This window comes from Cervus canadensis, chromosome 13 (assembly GCF_019320065.1).
Source record: "Cervus canadensis isolate Bull #8, Minnesota chromosome 13, ASM1932006v1, whole genome shotgun sequence".
Lineage (NCBI taxonomy): Eukaryota > Metazoa > Chordata > Mammalia > Artiodactyla > Cervidae > Cervus > Cervus canadensis.
Genome location: NC_057398.1, coordinates 65575039 through 65588220, shown reverse-complemented (window position 1 = coordinate 65588220; position 13182 = coordinate 65575039). Strand labels below are relative to the sequence as shown.

At 40.0% G+C, this 13182-nt stretch overlaps 1 long non-coding RNA gene across 1 annotated transcript in view; it reads left to right on the top strand.

The window, feature by feature from the left end:
* The window catches only part of LOC122452187, a 116812-nt gene extending 111379 nt beyond the window's left edge, over window positions 1-5433 (top strand). The window contains exon 3 of the long non-coding RNA XR_006272619.1: window positions 5324-5433. This is a non-coding gene — a long non-coding RNA (uncharacterized LOC122452187). The remainder of the gene's footprint in view (window positions 1-5323) is intronic.
* Window positions 5434-13182: the final 7749 nt, after the last annotated feature.

The following is a 13182-nucleotide window of genomic DNA, read 5'->3' as shown; positions in this document are numbered from 1 at the left end:
TAAATATCACTTGATGGTGAATAATCCTTTCAACGTGTTGTTGAATTTGGCATGCTAGTATTTTGTTGAGGATTTCTGAATTTATGTTCCTCAGGGATTTTCACCTGTAATTTTCATTTTTTTTTTTAACTTCTTGGATTTGGACAACTGTTTTCTTTGCCAGGTTAGGAAGGTTTTCAGCCATTATATTTTCAGATGTTTTCTGTTGTTGTTTCTTTTTTTCTCTCCTTCTGGGACCCCTGTCATGTGAATGTTAGCATGCTTGATGTTGTCCTAGAGGACCCTTAAATTATCCTCACTTTTTGGATTATTATTATTTTTTGCTCTTCCAGTAGATTAATTTCCATTTCCCTATCTTCCAGATTGCTGATCTGTTCTTCTGCATCCTCTAACCTGCTGTTGATTCCCTGTAGTGTAGTTTTCATTTCAGCTATTGTGTTCTTCAGTTCTGATTGGTTCTTTTTTGTATTTTCTATCTCTTTGCTGAAGTTCTCACTGAGTTCATCCATTCTTCTCCCAAGTTCAGTTAGAATCTTTATGAATATTTATTTCGAATCTTTCCCTGGTAAATTTTGTATTTCCATTTTGTTTAGTTCTTTTTCTGAAACTTTTGTCTTGTTTCTTTTGTTTGGAAGGTATTGTTTTTGTCTCCTCATTTTGCTTAACTGTTTGTGTTTGTTTCTATGTATTAGGCATATGAGGTATGTCTCGCAGTCTTTAAAGAGTAGCCTTATGTAGATGTTGTCCTGTGGGACCGGTGACACAGTCCCCTAGTCACCAGAGCCAGCTGCTCCAGGTGTATCCCCAGTGTGGGCTGTGTGTGTCCTTTTGCTGTGGTTGGGCTGTGATTGCTGCAGGCATGCTGTTTGGCAGGGTTGGCCCTCAGGTTGGTTGGCTGAGAGGTCTGCATGTGATTGCTGTGAGCTTGTTGAAACGTGGGACTGGCCCCCACTGCGACTGGCTCTGAAGCCTTGCTATGGCTGTTGTGAACATGCTGTGGTTGAAGGCTGACCCTCTGGAGCAGCAGCTGCTTTGGAGGGGCCACTGACGCTGGTAGAGGACACTTGCTGTGCGGGGTGGGCTGGAAGCTGCTTTGGAGAGGCCCTCTGGATGGGTGTGTTGAGCAGGAGAGAACACCTTGGAAGAACACCTGGGTGGGAGCATTTTTTTAACCAAGATGATGGAAAGTAACAGAAATGGCATGTACCAGTGCCAGGCCAGGTAAGTGGAAAGAGAGCAAAAGAAAATGGCACCCACCAGTGCCTCTGTCACAAAGAAAGTTTTACCAGATCCCTGCCACTGCAGCACACTCCCTAAATTAGTTGATCTCCTTGTCTGACCCAGGCAGTTTTCAAGTTGCTTCTTCTGTGCTAGGACACAGTGTGAGACTGTGCAGACTTTTCAGGAGCAGAATCTTGGTTTTCCACAGCCCTGTGGCTCTCCCTGATATAAGTCACACTGGTTTTCAAGGTCTGATGTTAAGGGGCTCATCTTCCCAGTTCAGGTCCCCTGAGCTGGGGAGCCCAGTGTGAAGCGTGGACCCCTTGTTCCTCAGGGGACATCTGCGATTGTGACGTTCCCCGCCCCCACCACAACCTGTGGGCCACTGCATTGGGAGTGTGTGTTGTGACTAGACTGCATCTCTTCTCTTTCCACCCATCTCCATATGGCCTTTTCTTTATATCCTTAATTGTAGAAAATTGGTCCTGCTAGTCCTCAGGTTGTTCTCAGAGATAGTTGTTCTATGTGTGGTTGTGGTTCGTGGTTTCTGTGGGGGAAGGCTCACTCAGGAGCCTCCTACTCTGCCATCTTGATCCACCAGATGTGAAGACTGTCACTTTAAAAGGAGGACAAATTACTAACCTTTGGCCTTTTATTTAGAAATGTATGAGGTTAGTAAATGGTAAAAGGGCATTTCTTGTGCAGGAAGCCATACAGTGGAGAAAAGTCACATAGATCTAAGGGACTTATAAACATTTTATAATGGCTAGACCATACTGTTTGTGTGTATGTGTTTGTGCGTGAACACACAGCTGTGGAGGGTGGGGAAGGGGGCCAGACGGAGGGAGGGAGAAGGCATGAGAGAGCCAGTAAATGCTGAAGTTAGAGTGGCTTGCAAGGGTAAGAGCTCTGAAGAGACATGTATCATTGAAGAGGCAATGAGTTACTGAAAAACTGGACCACACTTAAGAGTGTTTTTGATGGGAATCACCTCAGAGAGAAGGTTGTTTCCATCATTCAGAAGAAAACTGTGGCAATCCAAGCAAGGGTGGTAGAAACTGTATCTAAGGCAATCATGATGGAAAACTGAAGACAGCATCATGAGACATTTAAAGAAGAACAGATGAGACTTCATTACTAATAGGTCTTGGGGACAGGAGAGGAATGAGTCTTGAATGACCTCTGGAGTTTTGGTTAAGGTGACTGGAGAGCATCATTTACTTCACAAATTATTATGTATTAATGTGTCAAACTCTTTGTCAGCCTTTCTGAAAGGTTGTAGGCACACAAGGGTAACTGAGAACTTTCTGGAAGAGAAAGGTAAGTGAACATACAAATATATTACAGTTGGTAAGTGATGCAGTCCATCCTGAAAAAGAATTCAGGAGAAAAATAAAGCAGAGATTAATTATAAGGAGAAAAAGTGGCATTCAGTTATAGACACAAAAATATCAGGAGAGCTCTGGAACTGCCGAATGGGAACTGAGAAATATACGGAGAGGCAGCCAGTATGTGGGGCGCAAGAATCCACCTTGGAATCAGAAATACCTGGGCTTGAATTGCTGCCTGGCTCCATCAGTTGTTAGGTTTATGACTTCAGGTTTCATCACCTAGGTTTATGATTTCAGTTTCATCATCTGAAAAATGGAATTCAAGTCACCCCCTTTTCAGAGTTATTGAGGATGAGTGATAATCATCTCTTCCATCTTTAGTGCAGTAAGTGACAAAGAGGGTGCAGGGTACACGGTGGTTCTGAAGTGTTGGTGGCCTTGCCCAGTGCTGGTCTGGAGTTCAGGTGGGACTCTCAGCTGGGGGAAGCAGATGATTGGTGATGCTGCAGTAGGGGAGAGACCACTCCAGAGAAGTCTAGCAAGAAGAAAGCATGATGATTGCTAAACATCCTCCTGTTTTCTGAATGGTTGCTCAGTTCCAAAAATTCAGATTATTCAGTTCAGTTTATCTGAATAATTTTCTTGCTTTTGGGAAGACAAGGAATTACTAAAGATAGTAATGTCTTTTGAAATTAAGTCTTTATGTTTTTTTCCCTTAAAATATGCACATATCAATAACTGTTACATATTGCATACAAAGAACTCTAACTTGTCCATCTTTAGGATGATGACTGTGACCATCCTTACAATATAATTTAATGATGACAGTATTTCATTTGAGATCTACTTTAAAAATCAGTCATTATTTAGTCACAAAAGAGTCCCCTCAATTTCAGTGGCTGAGTTGTAAGCATGTGACTGACTGAAAGAGGTTGCAGTTTTGGTCTTTAATCAGCAAAATCTTGTTTGATTTATGGGAAAATCGGGTATTTCAGAGTCAGAATGTTCCTAGGTTTAGTTCTGGCTTGGTTTCCTGGTTCCTTGAGGGAATTTGGACAAGTTTCTAATCTCTCTGAACCTCAGTTTTCTCAAGCTTAAAATGTAGTTAATAATAACTTCATTGCACATTTATTGTAAGACTAAAATGAGATGAGAAATGCAGAATGACCATCGCAGTGCCTGGCACCTAGTAGTGTCCAAGTTCTTTCCCTGGACACAGCACCTCAGCAACTTTTTTGTTTCCTCTTCTCAAAGAATAAGTATCGATGTCACTTTTCACCAATCCTTTGGGTTAATAATAGCATTCATTTGTGGCAACTCTGGAAACAAACTGCCACACTAAGACACAGAATCTGAGCTAGCACGTACAGTCCAATTTTAGGTTAGTTGCTTTGGAGGTAACTTGCGTGAGTCACTGAAGGGCTGGGGTGCTAACAGACAGCCTTACAGCTTAACAGCAGACTGTATTTACCTTGACTGTCTTTTATTATCCGTCTTACTAGCAGAGGTCGGTGAGAAAGAACTCAGTTACTGCTGCTGCCAGAAAAACACATCCAAGTGTCTAATAATATAGCTAAATGCATTATTAATTAGAAGCAACAAGACGAGCTATAATCCTGTCAAGAAGTCAAATGATCCAGTAGGTTTTCCCACCTCCTAGGGAAACCCTCTTTCTGTATACCATTCCTTTTAAAGAGTAAGTTTCAAACTAAGTATGTTTATAGATCTGGCAGTTTCTTTTCTTGTATTGAGCAGTTTCCTTTCCTTATTAAGAGTGGAAGCTCTCTAATGAAGGGTGTTTATCACTGTTAGCGCTGCTTATTTACTATCATTGCCCTTCTGCATGCAGCTTATTTCTTCATTTCCCCTCCGCCTTTCTGGCATTTGCTGTCTGAGACCGCTGCTCCCCTGCATTTACAACACTGCTTCTCTTGTTTTACCTTAGCGTGTTTCATTTTATTTTTCTTCTGTATTCCATCTTCAGCTTTCCTCCATTTATGTTCTCACATGCCATTACTCTCTAAAATCCCACACTCTGTCTGAACAACACCCCTTTTAGGCTCACGGTGACCTGCCAGTCACAGTGGTCTGGGCGTCTGCTCCATCAGCTCACTTCACGCTGCACCTCTGTGGGGCAGTTTCAGGTACTACCTGCTACTGGGTTTTTGTTTTCGTGTTAGGACCCCACCACTCAGCCACGGGCCCATGTGCTCTTTGGCTGTCACCACTCGCCTTCTCTATACATGAGGGATAAAAATGCATCGTGGTAGGATTGTTTTCAGGCTCAAGTAAAATAATGGATATCAATATTTTTCGTGAACTCTGAAGACTTCACTGATTATTGAAAAGGAGTTATTCTTTCTAAGCCATTCTGCCCATAAAGTATTCAAATTTGAAAATACCACTGGTCAAATCCTTTTAGTAAACACATCTCTTTGTAGTTAGGTAAATGATCTAACCCCCTAAGTGACTGGTTCCTAGTTTTAAGCAAGACCATAGGACAGAGTGACTGTTGTAGGTGCCAGATGTTGGGTGGTGTCTTCAGAAAGTGGCGGATGCTGCTGCATGTATGGCCGACAGATTTTTTTTTTAATGACCGCAGGTGAGAAAGATGCTGCTTGTTAAAATAGATAAAATACACTCATGATTTCCTACTTTATTTTCTCTAAGTTAGTCAGCTGTAGAGCCTAGATTCCTCCAGCACTTCCTTTCTTTGGTTTTTGTTGCTTCTAAAGACATTTTTCACTGTTTGCCTACACCTGTTCCTCCAGGCTTTCAAAGTGAAGACGCAGCTGTTGCTACTGACTGGCCATGGCTGTGGTCCTGAGCCTGGGTCTCCTGCTCGTTTTCCACCCAGGACAGCGGTGAGAGCATGGGATGCTGCACTGTGAGTACTGTGACCTCCCGCCTCTTGCCAGGCTGACGGCTTGGCTCCTCTTCAGTCTCCTGCCTTTGCTTTCCTGAATATATGCTGACTACTCAGTATGTGTGTTTCAGTTCCTGGCTTAAACGTTGTATTTGCTAACTGAAGAGAGGAGGTTTCTTCTTATTATTGGAACTTTGGCATCATTACATCAATCAGTTGCCCGGTAATTCTTCTTTCTAGAAGAAGCCTAAGCCTCAGTGATGTTTTAAACCCACCTGTGTGAGTTTGTTAGTAGCAGTGCCTAGTGATGGCTATGACAATGTGACAGTGATCTTCCATGCTAAAACTGTCTGTGTAGGTAATGGCACTTTATACTTGAATGCTTATTTTAATATATTTATTGTGCACTTACTTGCCATTTAGCTTATTTGTGGGAGTCTGTACTTATTGTGGTTATGGTATTGGTTAGAAAAATCTTGATTCTAGTCAAAAGGCACTGAAAAAGTTATTTAATTTCTCAAAACTTTGGAGTCAGCCTCAATTAGGGTTGTTAGGACGGAGGAACACATGAACTGTATAGAGAAGATTCCCTGACCTTTTTCCAGCTGTCCCTGTCCTACCTCTATTGTATTATTTTCTTTCCCTTTCTTTGTAGCATATGTCATAATCTGATGTCATATTCTTTATTTGGTAACGGTTTAAGACAATGCAAGCTCCATGCAGGTAGCCATGTGTTGCTTGGCTTGTTGGTGAATCTCAGGTTCTCTCCTGAGAACCACGTTGACAATTTGACAGGTGCTCTGTACCTGTTGAATGAATGACTAGTGTAACCAAACACTTGGCACAATATCCACAGTATACACAGAGTAACTCAATAAATGATCATTATCATTACTGTAAATATCATGATGAGCTTACAGCGAGAATTTAGGAGTCATTTGTCTGTTACTTTTTTCTCGAAGGTTTATGTGAGTGCTTTGGGTTTCTACCCTCTGTTTCCCTGTTAAACAATCTCTGCTTAGGTACTCAGCCATACCAACAACCCCCAGATCTGCATTTCTGCCTCCCTCTGGATTCCCAGGTGTGGCTTGTGGACACTCATTCAGCAGGTCTCTCAGTCCTGCTCACCTTTCCCAGTCTGCCTCTCTCTGTTCATGGCACTGTACCAGCCCTGATGCTCAAATTAGGATCTTCAGATCAGCCTTGATCTTGCCCTGATTGCCCTTGTCTAACCAGTTCACAGTTTTTCCCTCAAAAACATCTCTTTTCCTCACTTGCCTAGCTCTGACTACATTGCCTCTCATCTGGACTTTGAAGGCAGTTTCATAATATGATTAAATTTTATTTAACACAGTGTCAAGACTTGATATACATTTAAACGTAGAGAAGCCTATGAGGTAAATTAAAGTGAAGTGAAAGTCGCTCAGTCGTGTCCAACTCTTTGTGATCCCATGGACTGCAGCCTGCCAGGCTCTTCTGTCCATGGGATTTCCCCAGCAAGAATACTGAAGTGGATTGCCATTTCCTTCTCCAGGTGATCTTCCTGAGACAGGGATTGAACCCGGGTCTCCTGCCTTGGAGGCAGATTCTTTACTCTCTGAACACCCAGGGATGGGGTATATGTTATTAGTGTTATTGTTATTGTCATTTTACAGATGCACAGAAAAAAAGTTCAGTGAGGTTAAGTAGTTTCTTAAATTCCCAAAGTCACTCACTGTTGAATTTGAGCTTAGATCTGATTTCAGAGCCTCCACCAGCTTTTATACCTTCCTCATTGCTGCTGAATTCCTCATCCTGAGCACTTGTTTCTGTCTACACTGCCTTTCCCCCTTCCTCTGAATGTTCCCTTAATCACTCTTCAAGAATCATTTTACACAGCATCTCTTCACCTCTTTCCAAATTCTCCAGGGTAGAAACAGATGTTTCTGCGGGGTTCCACAGCACTATGTCACGTGTCAACCTTGGCCATTATTTTGCATTTTAATTGTCAGCTTACATGTCCTTCAGAACAGAAACCTCATCTAATTAGTGTCCATATGTATAGTATTTGTACTCAGTAGGATCTGGATAGGTGTTTTGATTAAAGGAATGCTTCTATAAATACTATTTGTTGGGGAATATAATACTTGGTATTTTATTTTTATAGGAATGCTATTCATTTTTTTCTATTGAAATGTGAAATTAACAGTTGGAAATAACTGCCTTTTTTCAATCATTCAACATCTCTTTATTCAGTGGGAAATAGTATTTCAAAATAGCCTGTACAGGCGTATTTTTTTCTTGTATATTTTATTTTATTATTAACTTTCTTTTTTTTTTTCTTAAACTGAGGTATAGTTGACATTCTTTACCAACTGAGCTATCTGGGAAGCTGGCTTCCCTGGTGGCTCAGAGGGTAAAGCATCTGCCTGTGATGCGGGAGACCCAGGTTTGATCCCTGGGTCGGGAAGATATCCTGGAGAAGGAAGTGGCAACCCACTCCAGTATTCTTACTTGGAGAATCCCATGGACAGAGGAGCCTGGTGGGCTTCAGTCCACAGGGTCGCAAAGAGTCGGACACGACTGAGTAACTACACTTTCTTTCTTTCTTTCTATAGTTGACATATGGAGAAGGGAACGGCAACCCACTCCAGGTTTCTTGTCTGGAGAATCCCACGGACAGAGGAGCCTGGTGGGCTGCAGTCCATAGGGTCACAGAGAGTCAGACACGACGGAAGCAATTTAGCACGGCACATAGCTGACTTATAATATTATATTACTTTCAAGTGTACAGTATTAGGGATTCAAAATTTTAATGCATTCCATTCCATTTGAAGTTATCATAAAGTATTGGCCATGTTCTCTATGCTGTTCAATATATTCTTATAGCTTATTTATTTTATGTATAGTAGTTTGTACCTCTTAGGAAATGACAACCCGTTCAGTATTCTTGCCTGAAAAAAATCCCGTGGACAGAGGAGCCTGGCAGGCTACAATCCAAAAGGTCACAAAGAGTCGGACTCACCTGAGCAACAGCACGGCACAGTTTGTACCTCTTAGAACTCGCTTTTTAAACTGACTCCCCTTCCCCTTTTGGTTAGCAACTCAAGGAGATTTTAATAAGAAATTCTTTTCCACTTGTCCTCCAAGTTCCCACTTGTGTTTGGTATGTGGTGACCTCTATTTACCCTGATATCTTTGTTCTCTCAGCCTTTTTTCCTGGTCGACCCTATATACCTGGGCCTATTTTCTCAGAGTTTTGCTTTCTGCTGGTCAACAGGTAATATGTCAGCGCTAGTGTTTCATTCTTCACTTAAAACTTGAAAGCAGATGCCGTTTTTAGTCTTTTATGATCATGATGGAAATTTCAGGCCCTAGATATGGGAGGACTATTTTGGGGCTGTGGAATCTTATGACTTTCTTCAAATCACACCCTATTACGTGTTGGAAAGCTTTGTACATTTCTTTTTTGTAATCATCCTTCTAAAATCGGTTAAAACGTCTTCTGTAGTTGATGAAACTATGGTGTGACTGATATATTATAAACGGGGAAGTGTCCATCTCTGCCAAGATGCTTGAATCTGAATTGTACAAATCTTTGTTGTTGTCTTTTTTGGAGATGATAACACTTTATTTTTTATGAGGAAACAATGAAGGCTTATCTTGTGTCTCCAAAATTTGAAAGTATATATCTAAAAATGGGAAAAAAATTTAAAAATACGTCCAGGTTCTTACATCAGAAATTGAATATATGTTTTAAATTTATTAACCTGAAAATACTGAGGATAAAACAAATGTGTAAAAATGCATGAACATATCCACATAGCCATTTAAGAAATATCAATTTTTGAATTATTTTAATAAAATAAAATATTTATTATATTTTTGAATTCTGAGAAAAACAAGCAAGATTTAAAATATTCAGTTAAAATGGTATGAAAACTATTTTAACTTTCAGTCACATGAAACGTATACTTCCATATATTCTTGAACGGATGGCACTTTAAATTCTCTGTTCCTAAGTAAACAAATTTAAAATTCCCTCAGCTGGTGTTAAACATGAAATAGTTCATTATCCACTTCCCCATGAAAATGTCAATTTTTGGAGGAATTACTTTTCAAAATGACCTCAAACTTGAAGGAAATGATGAATACAGCAGTAGTCAGATGTATTAAAGCATACTGCATGGGGTCACTCCATCAACTAGTCCCATTTCTTTATTTTATAGTTGAGGAAACTGAGGTCTGTTGGTACTAGAGGTGCAGAGACTTCAGATGCATGAACAGACACTAGCCCTGTGGCTTTGGCCAAAACTTTTTGTTTCTTGTTACCATGTAGCACTGGGTTTCCCAGCATGAGGTGAACATGCTATGAGGGCTGGGCAGAGGGAGTGTATTTAGAAGGTAATGTCAGCACATAACAGCCTTATCCTGTATTGGAATACAAGGGGGAAAATAAGTAGCAAACAATGCTTATTATTCTATTTGTTAGTTACATTAGTGTCTGGCTGATTGAGTATAATTGTGTGAGAAAGGATCAAGGGGTCCTGAAACCACATGTCTCAAGGGCATGGGTGTAAGACTTTTCTGACTTGTCCATAAATATATTCATTTGCCAGTGGTGAGTTGATGAGATTATTTGACACATGTGGAAGCATTTTTATTTTTCCTGGCTTCTTGTGCCTGGTGCAGTGGTTTAGTCACTCAGTTGTGTCCTACTCTTCCATGACCCCGTGGACTGTAGTCTGCCAGGCTCCTCTGTCCATGGGGTTCTCCAGGCAAGAGTACTGGAGTGGGTAGCCATTTCTCTCTCCAGGGCATCTTCCTGACGCTGGGGTTGAACCCAGTCTCCTGCATTGCAGGTGGATTCTTTACTGTCTGAGCCACCAGGGAAGGGATCTATTGTGCCTAGGGATCATTATCAAGTTCACATATCTAAGACATAAATTTGAATTCTTATATTGGTATTTTTAAAAGAAATAAATTCAATTCAGTGGATTAGACAAAATTGGACTACTGTGATAACACCTTCTACAAGCAACTGCTGCTGCTGCTAAGTCGCTTCAGTCGTGTCCGACTCTGGGCAACCCCATACACGGCAGCCCACCAGGCTCCCCCATCCCTGGGATTCTCCAGGCAAGAACACTGGAGTGGGTTGCCATTTCCTTCTCCAGTGCCTGAAAGTGAAAAGTGAATGTGAAGTCGCTCAGTCATGTCCTATTCTTAGTGACCCCATGCACTGCAGCCTACCAGGCTCCTCAGCTCATGGGATTTTCCAGGCAAGAGTACTGGAATGGGGTGCCATTGCCTTCTTCCTACAAGCAACTAAAGCCTCATTAATCAACTGTAAACTTTCAAAGAAAAAATTTTCTCTTGCACAGCTAAACCCCAAAGTTAGTAGAAGGAAAGAAAAAGTAAAAATCAGAGCAGAAATAACTGAAAAAGAAATAAAGGAGATTATAGCAAAAATCAACAAGACTAAAATCTGGCTCTTAGAGAAGATAAATAAAATAGACAAACCATCAGCCCGAATCATCAAGAAAAAATGGAAAAGAATCAAATCAATAAAGTTAGAAATGAAAATGGAGAAATCACAACAGACAACACAGAAATACAAAGGATCATAAGAGGCTACTATCAGCAACTATATGCCAATAAAATGGACAACTTGGAAGAAAGGGACAAATTCTTAGAAAAGTATAATCTTCCAAAACTGAACCAGGAAGAAATAGAAAATCTTAAACAGACCCACTACAAGCATGGAAATCTAAACTATAATCAAAAATCTTTCAACAAACAGAAGCCCAGGACCAGATAGCTTCACAGGTAAATTCTACCAAAAATTTAAAGAAGAGCTAACACCTATGCTACTCAGACTCTTCCAGAAACTTGAAGAGGAAAGTCTCAAACTCATTCTATGAGGCCACCATCACCCTAATACCAAAACCAGATAAAGATGCCACAAAAAAAGAAAACTACAGGCCAATATCACTGATGAATATAGATGCAAAAATCCTCAACAAAATTCTAGCAAACAGAGTCCAACAACATATTAAAAAGGTCATACATCATGACCAAGTGGGCTTTGTACCAGGGATACAAGGATTCTTCAGTATTCACAAATCAATCAATGTGATACACCATATTAACAAATTGAAAGATAAAATCATATTATTATCTCAATAGATGCAGAGAAAGCCTTTGACAAAATTCAACACCCATTTATGATAAAAGCTCTCCAGAAAGCAGGCATAGAAGGAACATACCTCAACACAATAAAAGCCATCTATGATAAATCCACAGCAAACATCCTCAATGGCAAAAAATTGAAAGCATTTCCTCTAAAATCAGGAAAAAGACTAGGGTGCCCACTGTCACCACTACTATACAACATAGTTTTGGAAGTCTTAGGCACAGCAATCAGAGAAGAAAAAGAAATAAAAGGAATCCAGATAGGAAAAGAAGAAGTAAAATTCTCACTGTTTGCAGATGACATAATCCTCTACATGGAAAACCCTAAAGACACCACCAGAAAATTACTAGAGCTAATCAGTGAATATAGTAAAGTTGCAGGATATAAAAATAATACATAGAAATCCCTTCCATTCCTATACACTAACAGTGAGAAAACAAAAGAGAAATTAAGGAAACAATCCCATTCACCATTGCAATGGAAATAAAATAGTTAGGAATAAATTTACCTAAAGAAACAAAAGCCCTAGATATACAAAACTATAAAACACTGATGAAAGAAATCAGAGATGACACAAATAGATGGAGAAATATACTATATTCATGGATCGAAAGAATTGATACAGTGGAATTTAGTATACTACCCAAAACAATCTATAGATTCAATGCAATCCTTATCAAGCTACCAATGGTATTTTTCATAGAACTAGAGCAAGTGATTTCACACTTTGTATGGAAACACAAAAAACCTCGAATAGCCAAAGCAGTCTTGAGAAAGAAGAATGAAACTGGAGGAATCAACCTGCCTGATTTCAGACTACACTACAAAGCTACAGTCATCAAGACAGTATGGTACTGGCACAAAGCCAGAAATATAGATCAATGGGACAAAATAGAAAGCCCAGATATAAATCCATGTACCTATGGACACCTTTTCTTTGACAAAGGAGGCAAAAATATACAATGGAGAAAAGACAATCTCTTTAACAAGTGGTGCTGGGAAAACTGGTGAAACACCTGTAAAAGCATGAAAATAGAACACTTTGTAGCACTATACACAAAAATAAACTCAAAATGGATTAAAGATCTAAACGTAAGACCAGAAACTATAAAATTCCTAGAAGAAAACATAGGCAACACACTCTCTGACATAAATCAGAGCAAGATCCTCTATGACCCACCTCCCAGAGTGATGCAAATAAAAGCAAAAATAAACAAATGGGACCTAATTAAGCTTAAAAGCTTTTGCACAATGAAGGAAACTAAGCAAGGTGAAAAGACAGCATTCAGAATGGGAGAAAATAGCAAACAAAGCAACTAACAAAGAGTTAATCTCCAAAATATACAAGCAGCTCATGCAGCTCAATACCAGAAAAATAAATGACTTAATCAGAAAATGGGCTGAAGATCTAAACAGACATTTCTCCGAAGAAGACATACAGATGGCTAACAAACACATGAAATATGCTCAACATCACTCATTATCAGAGAAATGCAGATCAAAATCACAATGAGGTATCGTCTCATGCCGGTCAGAATGGTTGCCATCAAAAAGTCTGCAAACAATAAATGCTGGAGAGGGTGTGGAGAAAA